Source organism: Marmota monax, unplaced genomic scaffold (assembly GCF_021218885.2).
Source record: "Marmota monax isolate L192 unplaced genomic scaffold, Marmota_monax_Labrador192_F-V1.1 WCK01_AAM20220418_F8-fsc00230, whole genome shotgun sequence".
In the NCBI taxonomy this organism is placed as follows: Eukaryota; Metazoa; Chordata; class Mammalia; order Rodentia; family Sciuridae; genus Marmota; species Marmota monax.
In genome coordinates, this window is record NW_026693365.1 from 1,333,218 (window position 1) to 1,350,177 (window position 16,960).

The 16,960-nt window shown below is 43.8% G+C and overlaps 1 long non-coding RNA gene across 3 annotated transcripts; it reads right to left on the bottom strand.

Moving 5' to 3' along the window:
• Positions 1-9,417: 9,417 nt before the first annotated feature.
• On the bottom strand, positions 9,418-16,886 carry LOC124101186 (uncharacterized). 3 transcript variants are annotated; one of them, XR_009228023.1, is made up of 4 exons: positions 16,515-16,886; positions 15,092-15,219; positions 14,737-14,838; positions 11,844-12,089 (listed from the first exon to the last, which is right to left on the bottom strand). It is a non-coding gene; the product is annotated as an uncharacterized LOC124101186 (long non-coding RNA). The 3 variants fall into 3 exon arrangements; XR_009228022.1 differs by lacking the exons at positions 11,844-12,089; positions 15,092-15,219 and adding an exon at positions 9,418-11,668; XR_009228021.1 differs by lacking the exon at positions 15,092-15,219.
• Between the last annotated feature and the right edge of the window lie 74 nt (positions 16,887-16,960).

Consider the following 16,960-nt stretch of genomic DNA (forward strand, 5'->3'; position numbering starts at 1 on the left):
GGAGAACATCAGCTTAATATAATGCTCATTTAAAGCTTCTACCTTATGTATACCTGGAAGATATGAATACATTTAATATACAGAGAAGAGTAATAGCACCACAACTACATGGATGTTTTTATATTAACCAAGTTTAGCTTTTAAAGAAATAATAGTACAATGCTCTAAAATAACAGTTGCTGTTTAACCAGTTGTTGTTTAATTTTAAGATTACTTGCTCTAAAAAAACCCACAAAACTTAATAAACACAATGTTATGGGTAAATTAATGTTTTAAGAAATCTTTGTCCTTTTTACACATAGATTAAACTTTGGTTTATATCAGTACATTAACATTTGACCTTAGGGATGAAACCTTAAATAGCTTTGATTGTTTCACCTACATATATAATCAACTTACAGAGGCTTTCTTTATTACTTACCAAATCCTCTTATTTACTTCATCACATAAAGACTTGCTTATCCAGAAACACTTTCTTTTCCTCCTATTAAATATGGTTTCCATACCTAGAGCCTTCTAATTCCTCCTTCCCATCTCTTAACCCACTTTTCTGTTCATAGTCTGAAACAATCCTTGTAAATTTCTGAATACAGGCAAATTATCTTATTTTAATAAAAAGAAATACTTTATGTTATTTACTCTTAATTAGAACAGTTGAGACTTTTGGGCCTTTGTGTATAGAAATCTTCTATAAACCTTTGAATATAGAACCACATCTGTTTACCATTTCATGAAAACACAATATTTAAGTATATAGAATTATACCTGTTGGGACTTTAAATTATTAGTAAACTTTTTCAGTGAAGACAAAGGAACTTTAGGGGTTGGGGATATGGCTCAAGCGGTAGCACGCTCGCCTGGCATGCGTGTGGCCTGGGTTTGATCCTCAGCACCACATACCAACAAAGATGTTGTGTCCGCCAAAAACTAAAAAATAAATATTAAAAAAAAAAAAGACAAAGGAACTTTAAACCCTTTTTTTCTTCACTTACCAATTTATGAAAACAACAGTAATGTTACCCAATGTAATTCAAGGAGTGAAGAGTACTTGATGGTTAGCATTTTAACCTTGTAAATTAACCAGATGTCTAACGAACAAAATTACTCATAAATAATGAGTAATCCTATGTCAAATCTACTTATTTTACCGGAAAGTGTATTGAATAGTATTAGCCATTTCTTCCTTGTTGAAGAAAAGTCCTAAAACCAAGGGATCTTAGACATTTTATAGACATCAACATTTTATTAGTTCTTTGACCACCTAGAGACTTAAGTTTAATTTTAAAGACATCTTTATTTCCATGTGTTTACCCAATTTAAATTGAACCATTTTAAATCACATGAAAGGTATTTGGATCTTTTTTTAATTTATGAGCACTCCCTATATATCTGCCAATTTTTATATCATGTATATGACATATGGACATATGCACATATAGACATACAACACATAACACAAGTGTGCACACATAACACAATAGCAAAGGCCTTGTAGCTTTTCGCATGTGAATCTCCATCGCAATGTTACACATGTTTAAAACCTCCACAGTTGAATAAAAAATAGGACTGATCAGAAAAACATTAACCTAGATGCATAGGACCAAAATCATGAGCTAAATACAGAATCTAAGAAAAAGCAAGAGTCCTAGAAAAAATGACTGGCCAGTAATTAGTAAAGTACCATACAATTTACTTTTTGGTTTAGTCTCCTTTGAGTTCCTGTAAAAGAAACTTTTACTTTTTTTTCTTGGGCCTGAGATCAGTCTCTGGAGCTTGCAGGATTTTTCCACTTGCATTTCCATGTAAGTCCTGGCTGAGGTCTGGAAGGAGCTAGGAAAACTGCTATTCTGAGCAGAAACCTCATGTCTAAGGTGCCTTAACCACTTTTTTTTTTTTCTAGTTGGTAATTGGACAGATTTGGATGTTGAAAATCTTGATGTTGAGAACAAAGCTACGATGTTAAGCTCCTTACTGAGATAAGCTACTGGCTGTTGAACAGGTCCATTATTATGTATGGCCATTTCTAGGGGTATTCTTCCTCTCTCAGTAACAAACAGGTTAAATCAAGAGGACAAGGGCTCAAAATAAGGCCCTGTTTTAATGTCTTGAAGACTTCCAAAACCTGTTCATAACTCAGAGGGGGAGTAAACTTTTTTGGTAAATTTACCCTGTAAAAGTAGGTGGCCCTTTATGGAGTCAGGATTTAGGGTTGTGTTTGTATTGTCTTCCTGAATTTCTCCATGAAAATAGCAGGGCTTTCCTGGGGGCCCTGAGTAATTTCAGAGACCTTGGAATAGTTAATGGGGTTTTGCCTGATCTTCCTAAGGGCTTCAAGGACCAACATTTGGAAATGTGTGATCTTCTAAGCATCCTATCCGTCATTGTGTCCCGGTCAGGGTCGTTTCTGGGAATTGCCTGTGTTCTAGATGAATAATTAGGTTTGTTTCAGGTTTGTGATGCTGGGCATGGGCAAGATGTAGGTCCATCCCCAAATTCTGTAGCTGCTTGCTTTAGGGTGGCCTCCTTCTTATTGGAGGCCAAAATTTGGCTAAGTAATAACATAATATCTTTCCAGGTGAGGTCAAACACCTGGCATAAGTTCTGAAACATCCCAATGTATTTATTTAGGTCCCCCGAAAATCTTAAAACAAATAAGAACAAATCAAATAAGAATTTGTGTTATTTGTTTTAAGTTGGGGAGAGTCCCCTTGATTTCCCTTCCTCAGTAGGTGATCCCTTAAGGCCTTCTCTCCTGGTAGTCATTGAGGTTAGGCTGACAACACATGAAAACAAGGCACTTTCCTGATCATCTGTAATTTCCCGGTGGGTAGACTAGTGGTCAATCTACACACTGACTTGAGAGAGAAGTTCCCACCTGAGTGATGGAAAAATTCAAGTTTTCTCCCTTATCAGAGAAAACTGTCCAGAAAACCCGTCTCTCATCACCTGGCTTTGCCAAAGTTATTTCTGGCCTCCTTTGGCAAAGTGCTAGCTAGGTCCCAGTTTGCCCTGTGCTAGAGACCCTGGGAGGATTCAGACTTAAGGGCCTTACTGCTTTCCTCCCTGCCACTATAACTCCTGATTACGAAAAACCCATGAAAAAGAGGATACTTGTGTATGTCTTAACCTTTTGTGCCTAACTGTTGTCCTGTAGACCAAAGGAATCTCCTGAGGGTAGAGGGAACATGTACTGGCTGTTAGGCACATAACAAACACCCTTTTCTGGAGGAGTTTAATGGAGGGGTTAGTTAAAATAGAATGCCTCCCTCTTGCAGCATTAAAAAAATATATTGAGTACATTTGAGCACAGGAACAGTAATGGGAGATTTTAAAGCGGCTTGTGGAGGCTAACTATGCGAACAACAGGAACCTGAATATTTTCTTATTAATCATCCCATGTCTTTCTCAGTCCTACAATCTGAATTGCTAGTGTTTCTGATGAGTGAAGGAAGGGGAGTATCCAGGAGGGAATGGATGCTGGGATGGGGAGTGTTGCGTAGCCCGCATGGAGGCAAATGTAACTGGGGCTTTCCCTCAATGCCATTCATCTACCGATCACCTAGATACCCCTTAGGGTGGTCGGGAGGGGGTTCAAGAGAAGGAACTTAGGATTTTCACCTGCATGTTGCCCAGGCGAGAAATTCCAAAGTTGTTCCAAACTCCTTCTTCCATGTAAGGTCAGGCACCGGTGATCAAAAGGAGGCAGATTAAAAGCAGCTGAACAAGGCTTTATGGAAATTTGCTCCTGGGTGAGACCCTCCAGTCCAAAAGAGGGAGTCTGGGGATTCGCACCCAGGCTCAGCCGGATTGGAATTTTATTGGGCTTGGGACAGGAAAGGAGTTGAGAGGGTGATCTTGCTGAGATCAGTGTCCTTCCAGGATTGGTCAGGAGACCCTGCTGATTGACAGGTGGTTATGAGGTGCCTGATTGGTTGTTCTTTCACACGTGCACGAGTTGCCTGGTGCTTTGTTCCCTAAGCCACCTCAAACCTGTCTAACACTCCAGCTCCTCACATCCAAGGCAGATCAGGACTAGGGACACTGTACTCACACCAGTTGCTCTCTAGGCCTAGACAGAAAAGCAGGAAGTGGCTTCGGCAGAACCCAACATGCCAGCTCTGTATTGAACAGGTGATTGAGAGTTCCTAGGCCGGGAAACCTCTCACCCGAGTCTTCAGGAGTGGCAGCTGCACTAACTGCATTTAAGTAGCCGACAGGTGCCCATCATCCTCCAAAATGAAAGAGACAGAAAGATGCACTTCAAACAGATGTGGGGTGCATGGAGAGGAACTTACCTCTGTGTAGATTTTGGTGGGACCTCCAAATATGATACCTCAGGTTACCAGTGACAAGTTCTGCTCCTTCACATGTTGAAGTTGGAACATTAGAGAAGCATGCCAAGGCAAGCACATAAAGCAGGGTTTATTTTAAAGGGTGTGAGGTGGCCTGAGGCCTGAGCCTAAGCAACTCCAGTTTGAAACCTGCAGTCCCACCAGGCACACCTACGGGAGACCTCCAGTGTGGCCCTCAGGCACAAGCAAGTCACTTCCCCCACCCTAACAAGCTCAGAGTGAAGTCTCTGTCATGTTGTCCTCACCCGATAAGGGGAAGGCAAGAAAATCAGGGTGGGGACCACCAGACCAGATGCTTTAACCCAGGGCAAATGACATCATTGAGAAACCCCGTGGCAGCTGGTAGGGATTGAAAGCGGGGTCAGCAGACCCCAAAATTTAGTATAAGTGATGGAGCAAATGGACAGACATTCAGCCAGCCGACACTGATGCCCTCACACTGAGAGCCTGATGGGGACCCGGACTGACCTCTCAGCTCCTCTCATCGTTTGCCTGACCCTCTGTGTCTTCCTCACCTCTCTCAAACTCTACAGCCACACCCTGACCCTGGTGAGAGCCATGACTTCTCCCTACCACCCTCTCCTCGGCCGGCCATTGGCTCCACCCCAGGAGAAGCCTGCCTTGGTCCCTGATCTGATCACCGAGGTCTGAGTGAGTGGGCATCTGCTGGACTCAGAGCCTAAGGCTGAGACTTCTGACACTTGAGCTGAGCCTGCAGAGGGAATGTCTGTCTTGAGCCTGTCATGAGTCAGGTGTTTGCAGTGCTTAGAATTAATCTAGAATTGTTTGCTGTGGATTGATTATGTCTATTGCAGTGCCCAGCATTAAGGATTGTCATTTTCTTGATTAAGAACCTATAGAGTGAAATTGTATTGAGTGATTTCAGTGAATAAAGCATTGAAAAGGGCAGAAGCTGTGGGCATTCTTTATTTCTCCCCCTCGACTTCGTAAGTTGCACCTTTTGCCATTGTGACAAAGGGTAACATAGACTTCTCCCGGGAGGGAGAAGGAGGCCATAGCTGGTGTCCTGGTATCCCGAGAAGCAAGGCGTTCAGCCCTTTTTATGTGTCCTGGCTTCCTTTGTTCTCCTCCTCTTCCCCTTACCTTTCTCCTTCCTGCGCACGTGACTAGGCCCAGGAACTGCTAGTGGGATGCCCAAAGGTGGGACACAGGTGGGCTGAAGGGGGAAGATGGGGCAGCCCAGGACACATTAGCCACTTTAAAGCTCCCTGTAGGCAGGGGCAGTTCCTGGGACAGGTCACCTTGGCAACAGGCTGGAGCAGGGCAGGTTCTTGGTCAGGGAGGAGGAAGGGCTCTGAAGGAACTCACATTTCAGTCCCTCAGGGGACAGTCTGCAACTTCCCGGGATTCACTCAAAATTGGCCTCCTTGATCCACCTGACTGGATCTACCTGTCTACACTGACTGCCTGTCTCATTCTGGCTTCAGCTGGGGCCTCACTCATGGCCTGCCATGTGGGTCTTCCATAGTGCAGTTCCCAGGATGGCAGGTGGCCTCCATTTCAACGTGCAGCAAGAGAGGACAACAGTCTTTTAACCTGGTTTCAAAAATGATATCCTGTTACTTTTTGCTAACTCTGCTTGCACAAGTTAGGGTATGCACACCAGGAAGGGGGGACATGGAGGTCACCTCAGGCCACCTGCACCTCTGCTCTTCCTCCTGTAGTCACCAGCCTCGCAGACCAGGCCTGCAGGGCTGCGTTCAGCATGTTGTCACTCTGGGGTTCCCTGTGTAATTGTTGGACCCCAAGTTGCCTCTTTCTGAGATAGACTTACCCAGAGAGCCCCACGCTCAGTGCAGACCATGTAGAGCACTGGCCACCTTTTCCTGTTGACACCTTCCAGGGGCCTCTAATTATCCTGTCCCCCTACCCGAGTAACGTGAGCCTCTTTTCTTAAGCTCCTGAGTTATCTTTCTTTCCCTCGGGGCTGGATTGGGCCCCAGTGTGTATTTCCAAAATGCCTGGTGGTGTAGTCTTGGGAGTGGAGGGACACTGGGGAGAATGACACAGGAGTGGGGGAGTGTTAGAGTCTGTAAACAAGTCAAAAATAACACCTGGCATTTTGCCAGGGGAATGTTAGAGTTCGTAAACAAGTCTGGATGGTGCCTGGCAAAATGCCTGAGGGAGTGGTTTGAGAAGTAACAAAAACAAGCCATTAAGTGTGGAGATTCCTTATTGGTTGACTGATGTATCTAGTTTATGCTAATTAGATAAGCTGTGTGGAATGTATAAATACTGCTCCTGTCCTGCAAAAAACGGTTTCCACTCCTGCTGTATCAACGTACACAAGTTATTCGTCACCCCCCGGTTATTTTGCTGCAGCCAGCCGGACTGCGGCAGGGGAGAGCTTGCCCCTGGCACCCTCGCCTGTGTCCATATAGGCCGCACAGCCCTGGCGCAAGCCACGGTGGGATCTGCTTCTTGGCAGAGCACCCGTAGGTCCTCCCAGACAAGGCCAGCTCCACTTGCCCCCTTGTGTCCCCTCATGGCCTCCAGTCTCTGACCAGGTCCCTGGCTTCCTGCTCACCCCCTCCAGTGGCATTACTCCACTGCAGCAGGGTGCCCTGTCATGCACATGGCATAGTCTCTGGTCACTTTTTCAATGTCTCCCTGCTCAAGGTCCATGGGGAATGTAAGGTCAGGCAGTGGCGGCAACTAAAGGAGGCAGAGTTAAAAGTCCGCTGAACGAGGCTTTATTGAGACTCAGTTCCTGGGGGAACTTGATCAGACCCACAGAGTAGACAGAGAGGGGCTAAGGAGAAACCGTGTGGGAGCTTGACCAGACTGGGATTTTACGGGGCTCACAGCAGGAAGGGAAGGGCTTGGGACAGGAAAAGGTGTTTTTAGAGTCTCTGGTCCCGCTGGAGTTGAAATCCAGGATTTGTCGGGAGACCTTGCTGATTGGCAGGCGTTTCCAATGGCTCCTGATTGATGTTTCTTTCATGCACGCTTGGTGCTTTGTTCCTAAGTCACCGCCAGCGATCTGACAGGGAGCTGGCCCTTTGACTACTCTTCCTGTTTGTGCAAGTAATAAACTGAATCTAAGAAGCACTTGCCTGTCTTCAGTGTGTGTGCATGCAAGAGCACTCTCTACCACTGAGCTGTGCCCAGCCCTGGACTCCTGTTTCTTTTCTGGTGAATCTGTCAGCCTCGGCCTTACCTTGCACTTGGCAGAGTGAAAGGAAAATGAGGTGAGAGGAAGAAGCCTAGGCCTCACCTGCTCTTGGTGTGTATTCTATACTCCCCTCTCCCAGTGCCAGGTCTGCCCTGATGTCCCACCTGGAGAGACTCAGCAGGCTAGTGGGAGCTGGTCCTGGACCTCACCAACTCTCAGATGGACCAGCAATTAAGGCAGCCTGTGGAGGACCAGCACCACCACCCCCCTCCGCCCCACCCGCCCCGCCCCACTCCACCACGAGGGTGTTGATGAGGAGCCCAGCCTAATTCTCTCTTAAGATTGGGAGCCATCTTGTCACAAAGTCATGAAAAGTTAATTTCTGCTTCACTATAAATTACTGCGATTTCTAAACTTGCTTGGAATGCCTGCCCGTGCCTTGAACTCCCCCATGCCTGACCAGATAACAGCCCTCTCTGAAACCTTAGCGGTGCCTCATAAATTCTGGTGTTGGGATCTAAATTAACTCCCTAACTTGAAATGTTGAACCATTTACATCATTAACATACTCTTTGCCTTTGTATTATGGTTGTCCAAATCCTGTTATCTGTAAGTTCTCAAAACACCCCCCTTTTTGCCACTTTTTGTGCTACAAAGCCATGCTCCTAGAGAGCCGGGGTCCTGTCCTCTAACCCACGGATTTCAGGAGAGAGAATCCCAGCTGGTCAGAATTACAGTCTTGCTATAATTTGATTTATAATTGGAGTGGGTGGTCTTCTCCTGCGTTGTGGTGTAATAGGTGTGATACAGCAGGGTCCCCTGCCTCGCCCTTCTGTGGCTCACTTTTGGTGAGGCAGCACGTCATCACGTCATGAATCCATGTTGTTCTAAAAGCTTCCGAATATCTGTCCTTAACTGGAGGTCATTACTCCCAGTTTTTTTCTCATGTAAAATTTAACAATGAAATGCCTGGCTGGTAGGTGCACGTTGGCTGAGTTTTGACAAATGCAGACACCTTTGTGACTCAGACCTTTCTCAGGACACTGGACAGTACTGTCACCCCAAAGGTTCCCTCACTCTGCTTCCCGGTTATCTCAGTCTCACTACCCTGCTGAGCATCGCTGGGGCTTAAGCAAAGGAAAAAGTGTTTGGGTTTTTTTTTTTTTTTTTTAGCAGTACAGGGGACTGAACCCTGGGTTCTCTACCACTGAGCTACATCTCCAGCTCTTCTTATTTTTCTGAAACCTCAATACCTAGGCTGGCCTAGGATGTAATCCTTCTGCCTCAGCCTCCTGATTCCCTACCTGGGATTACAGGTGTGTGCCACTGCACCTCGTAGAAATTTTTATTTTTTAATTTTTTTTTCTCTCTGAAGAAAAGTGGGCAAAAAAAACCATTGGGGGGAAAGCGGAAAATTTGTGTAGGTTGGGCATGATAGCACACACCTACAACTCCAGTTTCCTGGGAGGCTGAGGCAGGAGGATCCAAAGTTCAAGGCAGTCCGGGAGAGCCTGTCTCTAAAAATAAAAAGAACTGGGGATGTAACTCAGTGAGCTCAGTCCCCAGTACCACCGATTTATGTTTATTTTTAAAAATTGGAATTTTATTTTTCTCACTTTAATGGAAACAAACTCATCAATTTTGGTAAAATTATTTTTGTGTGTGTGTGGATACATTTACTTTTATTTTTATATGGTGCTGGCGATTCGACCCAGTGCCTCACACATGCTAGGCAAGCACTCTTGTCTTCTTTCCAGGGCTGGGGATTGAAACCAAGGCCTGTGCATATTCGGCAAGTGCTCTGTCATTGAGCCATAGCCCCAGTCCTCATTTTCAACTGAGACAAATGTCATGTGAGTTTCTTTTGATCAAGGGATGATCTTGTTATGCTCGAATTCGAGACCCCCAAAAGATCACCAGAGACCAAGATTGATGTAAGCAGCAAAGAGGTGTTTATTGCGAGCTAGCTCGGTCCTCTGCGCACATAGCAACTGGTGACGCTGAGAGGCCCCGAGCCCAGGGTTTGCAGCAGTTTTATACACTCTTTGGGGAAGGCAGGGACCCCACATATATCCTAGCATCTCTTAGCAAATCATCACACACTGCGGGAAAATCATAACACAACTCTAAAACATGATTAGCACATTCACTGGCGGGAACAAGTTGGGTTGGGGTGATGGGTTAGTACAAGAGGGGGATTCGTTTGAACTGATTGGTTTAAGCCACGAGGGGAGTAATGCTGAACTACGTGGTTTCACAACACCATAAACTACTGGGGGGTCATCTGGCACCCCAGGTATTTTCTCTGTCTCATGCTGATTGGTGGCTGCTAGGGGGTTGCTATGGGTCCTCACCTAGCCTGACTGAGTCAGGGACACCAGGCACAGCAGATCTCTCCTATTATTTGTAGATAAACAACTCAGCAGGGTGGGAATGTGCCTAGGAGTGCTCTGTGGGTCTTTCCAAGGACAAGGTCATGCCCCCTTCCTTGAACAGGCTTTGCTCTGAGGTAGAGGCTGGTTTCTCAATCTTAAATAATTTTCTATTAACTTCAGCTTGCTGAAATTTATTGTAAAGATGACGCTGTGACTGATAGAAGGCCATTTCTGAAGTTCAATAAGATTGCACTAAGCAAAATTTGTGAATTGGTACAAGATCCAAATAAGACATCCATTTTTTATTACAAATTACTGATTAAAACTATTTTGGATAAAATTGCTACAGGACTTAAATCATCAGAACACATGTCAAATAAATGGTTGCCTTGTGGGAATCAGATATATTAAAAGGATATAAATTTTCCAATGAAAAATTCAAAATCTAAAGATATTTTAATTTTTTTATACCTCCATTTTAAATGTAAAATTAGGGAATCTACTTTTTAAAAAATATTTATTTTTAAGTTTTGGTTAGACATAATATCTTTATTTTACATTTATGTGGTGCTGAGGATTGAACCCAGTGCCTCATACTTGCTAGGCAAGCACTCTACCACTGAGCCACAACCCCATCCCAGGGCATCTACTTAATTGCTATTTGATAAGCACTTTTCCCATGATAATTAACATTATCATCCAATGATGGTTCACTTCCAATTTCTATGCTTTTTAAATTTTAAAATTTAGGCAGTATATTAATATCTTTTGCTAAAATTTAACAGATAAACATACTTCCAAGTTTACTTTTTATTTTTTTTAGTTGTAGATGGACACAATACTTTTTATATTTTTTATGTGGTGCTGAGGGTCAAACCCAGTGCCTCACACAAGCTAGACAAGTGCTCCACCACTGAGCTACAGCCCCAGCCCTCAAGTTTACTTTTATTTGTTGTAAGCAAGGGGATGGGCCTACTAAGCATGCAGCTTTATAATTTTTTGCAGTATAGCTTTATTAACGTTTCTACTTTGCTCAAATCATCCTACACAGGTAGATTACATAATAATTTATTATCTGGTCACAACAAAATGCTTTCGATATTCATGCATATTTATCCATTCTTTGTAAAGTACCTTGATTGTATTTGGCCTTGATTCCCATGGGGTCCATACGTATTTTTTGTTTTTAAAACAGAGAATAGTCTATCTGCTTACTGAATTCATATACACACAAACAAATATGTAATGCTAAGAAAGATTATTCAATTTCATTTCGCAAAAGTAGCATTTGTATATATTGAGATAATGAGCTGAGGAAGGCACAAAGCTGTTTCTGGGGGAAATAGCTTTCACTGGCTCAGTCATTTCAATAGCTTGAACACAGTTTTTCTAGCCAAACTGTTGTACAGCCTGTCCTGTTTGCTCCACCATCCTATACCTGGCCACAAGAAGTTTTCATGTCAGTATCTTCTCTAGTCCCTAACTTCATGTGCTAGACCTGCCTGTCTTTTCTGACATTTCGATCAAATCCATGTACCTTTTATCATTATGACACCGTTCTCAGTATGAGTGTATCTTGTGCTCACATGGTCTGTACCTGGGGCACCATCAAAAAGTAATCAGGGTGGGGTTCCATGGTGCATGCCTGTAAGCCCAGCGGCTCAGGAGGCAGGAGAATCACGAGTTCAAAGCCAGCCTCAGCAACAGGGAGGTGCTAAGCAATTTAGTGAGACCCTGTCTCTAAATAAAATACAAAATAGGGCTGGGGATGTGGCTCAGTGGTCGAGTGCCCCGGAGTTCAATCCCTGGTACCAAAAAAAAAAAAGTAATCAGAAGCATTTGTTTCTTTTTTTCTTGATAGTATTTCAGCTCTAAGGCAATTAAGTCATTTTACATTTGTTGTGAATTTTACTATACAAATAAGACATCCTCTTTTATGAATAGCTATAAAATCAGCTAAGGCTGGAAACATTGCACCACTTGGATTTCTAATGATTTCTTATTTGTAACATTTAAACTACCCTCAATGGTGAACTTTTGTTTATCTAACTTTTTCATAATGCAAAGCATCATTTTTTAAACTATCAGTTGAATATTTTTAGAAAGATACTTTAATTTTAGAAAAGCATCACACTGAAACAAAGCCTTCATGGTCACAAATTCTGCTTAATTTTTCCAATCTTTGACACCTTTTTCAAATTGCAAGTAATTGATTCTGTTGTATTCCTGCAGAAAGGTATGCATGAAAAGGAAAAAAAATTACATGGAATTAATGAGTCAGTCACAATTAATTCACTCTGTCTTAAAACATTTAAAATAAATGTTGAGAAAATCTTTGCCCACTGTGGGACAGATATTCCAGAACCTGCTTCTTGCATTCACCAAGTTGCTGTTCTATCATTTTTACATTATCACAAAGTAGCCACAATGAAGACTCAAAAAATTAATTTCAAAGGCATTTCCTTAGGGGGCTGGGGTTGTGGCTAGTGGTGGAGTACTTGCCTAGCATGTGTGAGGCACTGGGTTAATCCTCAGCACCATATAAAAATAAATAATAAAGGTATTGTACCCATCTACAACTAAAAAATATTTAAAAGAAAAATTCATTTCCTTAGTTTTTTTGCTCATATTAATAATAACTTGTTTCTAAATTTTCTATTTATTTCTTTTCATTTTTTTGAAGAGGAGACTTCTTTAGCTCTGAATTGATGGCAAATTTTGCTCTAATGATTTCAGTATCAAGAGGCTCAGTCATTTCAATAGCTAGAATACATTTTTTTCTAGCCAAACATAATTGTCTCCCACAATGGCAATTCAAGTCTGCATTGACTTTTCTTCTTTCCCTGAACATTGTACCACTTGGATTTTTAGATACCATATTAATAACTTTTAATGAATTTTATGAATTTAACTATTTTTTAATTATAGAAATTATAAAAATTGATTTACATGAATATGAATATAATCTTTAAAGATCATATATATATATATATGCATATTTGTTACCGGGGATTAAACCCAGCGGCATTTAACAACTAAGCCACATCACCAGCCCTTTTATTTTTTATATGTTGAGACAGGGTCTCGCTAATTTGCTTAGAGGCCTTTAAGTTGCTAAGGCTGGCTTTGAACTCATGATCCTACTGCCTCAGCCTTCCAAGTAGCTGGGATAACAGGTGGGTCCCACTGTGCCCAGCAGTCATCAAAAATAAAACAATCAGTTGTTGGTGGGAACATAAAATGGTATAGTCATTGCAGAAAACAGGACAGTGGTTCTTACAAAAAACTACACATGGAATCCTCATGTGACCCAGCAATTCCACTTGTGGTTATATACCCCAAAGACTTGAAAGCAGGGATTCAAACAGATACTTGTACACCAAAATTCATAGCAACAGCCAAAAGGTGGAAACAAGTCAAGTGTTCATCAACAAATGAATGTTTAAACAAACATGGTCTATCCATTCAATGGAATATTGTTCAGCCATTAAAAAGTAATTAAGTCCTGATACATGTGACAACATGGATGAATCTTGAAAACATTATGCTAGGAGAAAAGAACAAGTAGTGTAGGAATCCACGTTTGTGAGGTGCCTAAGACAGCAGAGGAAACAATGAAAGTTATAGGGCTGCAGGGAGGGAGAGTGAGCTTTTAATGAGGATGAAGTTTCATTAAAATCTGAGATGACAGGGCTGTGTATAGCTCAGTTGGTAGGGTGCTTGCCTCACATGCACAAGGAACAACAACAACAAAAAAGACCTGATGAAAGGTTTTGGAGACAGATAGTGAAAGAAGAACTGATGAAAGGTTTTGGAGACTGGTAAAGCTTCTATTATGCATATTTTACCACAATAAAAACACATACTATAGAGAGCATTAAGCTGAACATAAACATACCTTATGATCACCCCACCCCTGGGCATATCCTAGCAGAAATAAGATTCTGTGCCAACCAAATGAGATAAATGTTCTTAGTAGCAGTACTTGTAACTGCCTGACTGGCCACAACTCAGATAAATGAGAATGGATAAATAAGTAGTGGTACATGCAAATAAAAATGCTTATGTCATAGCAACAAGAGGGAGTGCACTATGACTCTTAACAATGAAGATCAATTTCATAAATGCAAAGTTGAGTGAAAAGATTTGAAAACACACACTGTATGGTCTCACTTCCATAAAGATCACACCCCAACAAAACTCTTCTATGGCAGAGTGCTGATCTTGGGAGATCACAACCAGAAGTGGCTTCTGGGGTGCATGTTGTTTTTTAATCTAGGTCCTTGTTACACAGGTGTGCTTACTTTGTGAAAATTCACCCAGGCCCAGCACAGTGGCACATACCCCTAATCCCAAATTGAGGCAGGAGGATCTCAAGTTCAAGACCAAGTTCAGCAACCTTAGCAACTTAGCCAGACTGTCTCAAAATAAAATATAAAAGGGGCTGGGGATGTAGCTCAGTGGTAAAGCGCCCTAGGTTCAATCCCTGGTACAAAAAGAAAAAAGAGAAAGAGAGGAGGGAGGGAGGGAATGAGGAAAGAAGGAAGGAAGGAAGAAAATCCATCCTTTTAGGGATTCATCTCTTTTCAATAAAAAGCTAGTTAATTATACACCTATTAGAATGGCCAAAATCCAGAACACTGACAACACCAAATGCTCATGAGAATATGAAACAAGAACTCTTATCCATTGCTGGTGGGAATGCAAGATGGGACAGCCACTTTGGAATGCTATCTGGTGATTCCTTGTGGCTTGGAGTGTCCTCCCTTTCCCAGGGTAAGTTCCCTTTGTCCCTCAGATTTCAGCTGGGTCAACAGTTCCTCTGGACTCCTGTCCCATTGCCACTTTGTCATGGTTGCCATTTTACACTTACATGCAGTTAGTTCTGTAATGACAGTCTTCGGTCAGAATGGAAGTTGCTGGAGGTCAGGAATCGTGCCTGGCTTTGCTCTGCTCGTTCTTGTACTCTCAGCACCTGACACCAAATATTGGATGAATGAACAAACAAACAAATGTTTGTTTTTGATGCTGTTATACAAGCCAAGGACCCCACAGGAGAAAACGTCCTGGGACAAGGGAAAGAAAGTGAAGCAGAAGGGATTGAGGGAGAGGGAGAAGGCTGAAAGGAGGCTGTTCTGGTACACAGACTTGGCGGGGGTGGGCTGCAAGGCAAGGCGTTTGGGAGGTAAGCAGACAGAACCTGTGATGGAGAGTGTATTCATACCCACCGCTGCAGGGCACAGCACCACATCCCTCTGCCTGGAGTCCATGCACCAACTCCCCAGTTTTCAGTCCCAGCTGAGCCCTTGCAAGGCTGCAACCAGGTAGGCTGGGACAGAAGCTTCCTCTGAGCCTCCTAGCAGGGTGGGTGTTACCAACATGTGTAAAGGAATCACACATTACCACAAACAAAGCAAGGGGTCTGCACTAAATCTGAGTATTAGGAGATGGGGGCATTGGGGGTACCTTTTAATCTGTCTTCTATGGAAGTGTCTGTAGTGGGAATTGAGGGTGGTGTCAACTCTGGAAGGGGACTAGGTTGAAGGAAAGAGGGGGGGGGCAGAGAAAGTGAATTCAGCTGGGGACAGGTTGAGGTACTTTTGAGTCATCCAGGAGACATCACATGGATACTTACGTGAACACAGATCTGGTATAGCAGTAAATGTAAATTAGCAAACTATGTTCATTTGGGTAGTAATTCAACCAGACGAGCATGAGATTACCAAGGGACAGAATATGGAATGAGGACTCAGATCAAGACTTAAAGAATTTCATCTAATAGCAAGACAGAAGAGCCTGTAAAGGAGACAGAGATGGAGAAGCCAGAGAACAGAAATAAAAATAGAAGAGTGATGAATTCTACAAACCAAAGGGAAAGAGAGGCCAAGAGACAGACATTGCTGAGATGGCAGTAAGATGATGACCAAAAAGGTTGGTTCCACTTAGCTCAAGTGGAAAGTCCTGGTGAGTTTAGCAAGAGCCTCTTTTGGATAAGTGATGGGGAGAAACTAGATTGGGGTGGACTGAGGAGTGGGTAGGAGGCAAGGAAATGGAGACTGATTGTTGTTACTTCCAAGTATTTCTGCTGTAAGCGAGGAGGCATTTCATCTGCTGCAGCTAGATGAGCAGCATGGAGGCTTGGGGGACCCAGTCAATGTCCTACAGGCGGAGAGCAGCTGGGTCACATCTGGTCTTATCACTCATTGCATGGAGGGAGAATACCTAACTGGGAAACTCAGATAAGAGGTTGTTGGGGGGCTTCGGTTGTGGCTCAGCGGTTGAGTGCTCACCTAGCACATGCAAGGCCCTGGGTTCGATCCTCAGTACTACATAAAAATAAAGGATGTGTCTATCTACAACTAAAATAAATAAATAAATGTTTAAAAAAAAAAAAAGAGGTTGTTGGAAAGGACTTGTAAGGTTTGGGTCTGTGTCGGTTTGTTTTGGGTGGCCTTTAAGGACGTGGAGCTTTGCTCTGGACGGTGTCAGGAAGAAGAGGTTACTTCCATGACTGGGTATGGTAGTCTAATAGGCAGACTAGACAGAAGAAGAACTGCCTCTCATCCGCCCAGGAGGGGGACACTGGGTCATTTTTGCGGCCTGGACTAAGTTCACATTTTCTGTTCGGACTTAGAGAGAGGTCTGGTTTACCCTATCACAGTCTGAAGACGACGTCGCACCAAGTGGCTTGGCTTCAACAGGACACGAAGGCCAGCACGTGCCAGGCCGTAGGGTGCAGGCGCTGCGGGGACGCACCGGGCCGCTCCCGCCAAGCCTAGGCCTCCGGTCTCGAAAATCGGCCTGGAGCCCAGGCGGGCCGTGGCGGTGCCATCGAGGCAGCGCTGCGGTGACGCCGAAGATCCGGAAAGCCCTCCGGACACCAGGAGTCACGCACTCCACGCTGGACTGGCGTTCCCGGCCGGGAGCTCAACACAAGCCGAAGGAACGCCAGCGGGACGCAGCAGGGCTCGCGCTTAGCACAGGCACAGGGGTACCGCGGCAGGCCGGAACAAGCTCGGCGGGACCCTGTGAGCGTGCGCCTGCGCGGGGGACGCCCCGCCTCCTCGCTGCGGTGCCCCGCCCCACTCGCGCGCGGC